Genomic DNA, 5,563 nt, shown 5'->3' with positions numbered 1-5,563 from the left:
AGTAGCATTATGCAATGTCCAGAAGTGTTAAGAATGATTGTGTCACCTCTGAATATGTCAATTTATATTGTGCACTAACCCTCTAATGAGTTGTTTCGAGTTTGGTGTGGAGGAAGTTTTCAAGGATCAAGAGAGGAGTATGATGCAACATGATCAAGAAGAGTGAAAGCTCTAAGCTTGGGGATGCACCCGGTGGTTCACCCCTGCATATATCAAGAAGACTCAAGCGTCTAAGCTTGGGGATGCCCAAGGCATCCCCTTCTTCATCAACAAATTATCGGGTTCCTCCCCCGAAACTATATTTTTATTCGGCCACATCTTATGTGCTTTTTCTTGGAGCGTCGGTTTGTTTTTGTTTTTGTTTTGTTTGAATAAAATGGATCCTAGCATTCACTTTATGGGAGAGATACACGCTCCGCTGTAGCATATGGACAAATATGTCCTTGATTTCTACTCATAGTATTCATGGCGAAGTTTCTCCTTCGTTAAATTGTTATATGGTTAGAATTGGAAAATGATACATGTAGTAATTGCTATAAATGTCTTGGGTAATGTGATACTTGGCAATTGTTGTGCTCATGTTTAAGCTCTTGCATCATATGCTTTGCACCCATTAATGAAGAAATACATAGAGCATGCTAAAATTTGGTTTGCATATTTGGTTTCTCTAAGGTCTAGATAATTTCTAGTATTGAGTTTGAACAACAAGGAAGACGGTGTAGAGTCTTATAATGTTTACAATATGTCTTTTATGTGAGTTTTGATGTACCGTTCATCCTTGTGTTTGTTTCAAATAAGCCTTGCTAGCCTAAACCTTGTATCGAGAGGGAATACTTCTCATGCATCCAAAATACTTGAGCCAACCACTATGCCATTTGTGTCCACCATACCTACCTACTACATGGTATTTTCCCGCCATTCCAAAGTAAATTGCTTGAGTGCTACCTTTAAAATTCCATCATTCACCTTTGCAATATATAGCTCATGGGACAAATAGCTTAAAAACTATTGTGGTATTGAATATGTAATTATGCACTTTATCTCTTATTAAGTTGCTTGTTGTGCGATAACCATGTTTATCGGGAACGCCATCAACTCATTGTTGAATTTCATGTGAGTTGCTATGCATGTTCGTCTTGTCCGAAGTAAGGGCGATCTACACTGAGTTGAATGGTTTGAGCATGCATATTGTGAGAGAAGAACATTGGGCCGCTAACTAAAGCCATGATTCATGGTGGAAGTTTCAGCTTTTGGACAAATATCCTCAAATCTCTAATGAGAAAAGAATTAATTGTTGTCAAATGCTTAAAGCATTAAAAGAGAGAGTCCATTATCCGTTGTCTATGTTGTCCCGGTGATGGATGTCTAAGTTGAGAATAATCAAAAGCGAGAAATCCAAATGCGAGCTTTCTCCTTAGACCTTTGTACAGGGCGGCATAGAGGTACCCCTTTGTGAAACTTGGTTAAAGCATATGTATTGCGGTGATAATCCGGGTAGTCCAAGCTAATTAGGACAAGGTGCGAGCACTATTGGTACACTATGCATGAGGCTTGCAACTTATAAGATATAATTTACATGATGCATATGCTTTATTACTACCGTTGACAAAATTGTTTCATGTTTTCAAAATCAAAGCTCTAGCACAAATATAGCAATCGATGCTTTTCCTCTATGAGGACCATTCTTTTACTTTCAATGTTGAGTCAGCTTCACCTATTTCTCTCCACCTCAAGAAGCAAACACTTGTGTGAACTGTGCATTGATTCCTACATACTTGCTTATTGCACTTATTATATTACTCTATGTTGACAATATCCATGAGATATATATGTTACAAGTTGAAAGCAACCGCTGAAACTTAATCTTCTTTTGTGTTGCTTCAATACCTTTACTTTGAATTATTGCTTTATGAGTTAACTCTTATGCAAGACTTATTGATGCTTGTCTTGAAGTGCTATTCATGAAAAGTCTTTGCTTTATGATTCACTTGTTTACTCATGTCATACACATTGTTTTGATCGCTGCATTCTCTACATATGCTTTACAAATAGTATGATCAAGTTTATGATGGCATGTCACTCCGTAAATTATCTTTGTTATCGTTTTACCTGCTCGGGACGAGCGGAACTAAGCTTGGGGATGCTGATACGTCTCCAACGTATCGATAATTTCTTGTGTTCCATGCCACATTATTGATGTTATCTACATGTTTTATGCACACTTTATGTCATATTCGTGCATTTTCCGGAACTAACCTATTAACAAGATGCCGAAGTGCCGATTGTCTGTTTTCTACTGTTTTTGGTTTCGTAAATCCTAGTAAAGAAATATTCTCGGAATTGGACGAAATAAAAGCCCAGGGGCCTATTTTCTCACGAAGCTTCCGGAAGTCCGAAGACGAAACGAAGTGGGGCCACGAGGGAGCCAAACCCTAGGGCGGCGCGGCCCCCCTTGGCCGCGCCGCCCGTCATCCGGGGCCCCTGTGCCCCCTCTCGACTTGCCCTTCCGCCTACTTAAAGCCTCCATGACGAAACTTCCGCACCGAGAGCCACGATACGGAAAACATTATCGAGACGCCGTCGCCGCCGATCCCATCTCGGGGGATCCTGGAGATCGCCTCCGGCACCTGCCGGAGAGGGGAATCATCTCCCGGAGGACTCTACACCGCCATGGTCGCCTCCGGAGTGATGAGTGAGTAGTCTACCCCTGGACTATGGGTCCATAGCAGTAGCTAGATGGTTGTCTTCTCCCCATTGTGCTATCATTGTCTGGATCTTGTGAGCTGCCTATCATGATCAAGATCATCTATATGTAATTCTATATGTTGCGTTTGTTGGGATCCGATGAATAGAGAATACTTGTTATGTTGATTATCAAAGTTATGCTTATGTGTTGTTTATGATCTTGCATGCTCTCCGTTTCTAGTAGAGGCTCCGGCCAAGTTTTTACTTTTAACTCCAAGAGGGAGTACTTATGCTCGATAGTGGGTTCATGCCTGCATTGACACCGGGACAGATGACGTGAAAGTTCCAAGGTTGTGTTGTGCTCGTTGCCACTAGGGATAAAACATTAGTGCTATGTTCAAGGATGTAGTCACTAGTTACATTACGCACCATACTTAATGCAATTGTCCGTTGTTTACAACTTAATACCGGAGGGGGTTCGGACGATAACTCCGAAGGTGGACTTTTTAGGCATAGATGCGAGTTGGATGGCGGTCTATGTACTTTGTCGTAATGCCCAATTAAATCTCACTATACTCATCATGATATGTATGTGCATTGTCATGCTCTCTTTATTTGTCAATTGCCCAATCGTAATTTGTTCACCCAACATGCTCGTTCGTCTTATGGGAGAGACACCTCTAGTGAACCGTGGACCCCGGTCCAATTCTCTTTACTCGAAATACAATCTACTGCAATACTTGTTTTTACCGTTTTCTCTGCAAACAATCATCTTCCACACAATACGGTTAATCCTTTGTTACGGCAAGCCGGTGAGATTGACAACCTCACCGTTTCGTTGGGGCAAAGTACTTTGAGTTGTGTTGTGCAGGTTCCACGTTGGCGCCGGAATCTACGGTGTTGCGCCGCACTACATCCCGCCGCCATCAACCTTCAACGTGCTTCTTGGCTCCTCCTGGTTCGATAAACCTTGGTTTCTTTCTGAGGGAAAACTTGCTGCTGTGCTCATCATACCTTCCTCTTGGGGTTGCCCAACGAACGTGTGAAATACACGCCATCACTTTGCTCCGGTGCTCTATTAAAAGGAGTACCTTAATTTCCAGTAGATTCCCTAGAGGCCCGGCTGCCACCGGCTGGTAGGACAAAAGATGTTGTACAAGTTTCTTATTGCGAGCACGTATGACTATATATGGGAAACATGCCTACATGATTAATAATCTTGATGTTCTGTCTTAATGCTATTTCAATCCTATCAATTGCCCAACTGTAATTTGTTCCCCCCAACACTTGTTATTGGAGAGTTACCACTAGTGTAGATAGCTGGGAACCCCGGTCCATCTCTCATCATCATATACTCGTTCTACATGTCATTGGAAGTAGTATCAACTATTTTCTGGTGCCATTGCTCTCATATTATTGCTACTGCTGCTGTGTTACTATTACTACTGCTCTCATATTATTGTTGCTTTCACATCACCCCTGTTACTAGTGCTTTTCCAGGTGCAACTGAATTGACAACTCAGTATTCTTTACCTCCCCTTGTGTCGAATCAATAAATTTGGGTTTTACTTCCCTCGAAGACTGTTGCGATCCCCTATACTTGTGGGTTATCAAGACTATTTTCTGGCGCCGTTGCCGGGGAGCATAGCTTTATTTGGAAGTTCACTTGGATTGATATTGTTCGCTGCAAATTCTCCATCATGGGTAAACCTCGCGATCCTAAAGTCGCCATATTACCATCCACTACAAGAAAAGGTACAACTCCGAGTACCTCTCGTCGCTCTTGATTCACCATCCGTGATTGATAAACTTGTTTCACCGCCACATGCTTCACATGCTCGGTACTTCGCTGAATCTGAAAATTCTTATAATATTAATGATGCTTCTGCTGTGCTTGATGATAGTGGTTCATTGGGATCTTTTCTAGATGCTACAATTGCTAGGTCTAGACAAATTGAAAATACTGAAACTCCTAATGCTACTACACCTGTTAATTCACCTGAACTTGATTATTCTAGTGATGATCCCGATGAAGATTATGTGGAGCTTAATGATGATTTTATTAATAGATGCAATGCTACTCGCTGATGCAAGCAAAATTAAAAAGTTTCTCACACAATATACTCGTTAGACATAAGTTATCTCCTCGATCCTAAATTTGCCACATCTCCTATATGCATTAAGGATAAAGATTATAATTTTTCTCTGATCTATCTCATATAGCTATTGTAGAGAAAGCACCCTTTTGTGGTACTGAAAAGAAAGTGCTTGTAGAACACATGATTGAACTTTCTTCTATGAGTAGTTTGTTTTCTGATGATGTCAAGATGCGTACTTATTTTGTCGCTAATTTTTTTTCCTTTCTCATTAAAGGATGATGCTAAAACTTGGTATAATAATTTGCCTCCTGGTTCTATTAAAAGTCCAACTGATTTGCGTGATGTTTTCTTTCTAAAATACTTTCCTGCTAGTGCTCAACATGTTGCTTTACGTGAAAATTTATAGATTTGACCGGGGAGATGAAGAGAAATTGCATCGAGGCTTGGGCAAGATTTTGTTCTCTTATCGAGCTCGACCTGGACATGATTTAGAAAAGAATGATCTACTTGATATATTTTATAGTGGACTAACCATTGAGTCTAGGGCATATTTGGATAGTTGTGCTGGTTGTGTTTTCGGAAAAGAACTCCGGACGAAGGTCGAAGAATTATTGGCTAAAATAGGCCGGAATCATGATGATTGGACTACGCCTCGAACCGATTCCAACGCCAATATTGAAGAAGAGGGGTTTAATTAAATTGAATGATGAAGATATGAGGGAAGCCAAGAAGTCTCTCAAGGAGAAAGGTATTAAATCCGAAGATGTGAAAAATCTACC

The sequence above is a fragment of the Lolium rigidum genome, chromosome 3 (genome assembly GCF_022539505.1).
Source record: "Lolium rigidum isolate FL_2022 chromosome 3, APGP_CSIRO_Lrig_0.1, whole genome shotgun sequence".
Taxonomy (NCBI): Eukaryota; Viridiplantae; Streptophyta; class Magnoliopsida; order Poales; family Poaceae; genus Lolium; species Lolium rigidum.
Note: the sequence above shows the minus strand (reverse complement) of the source record.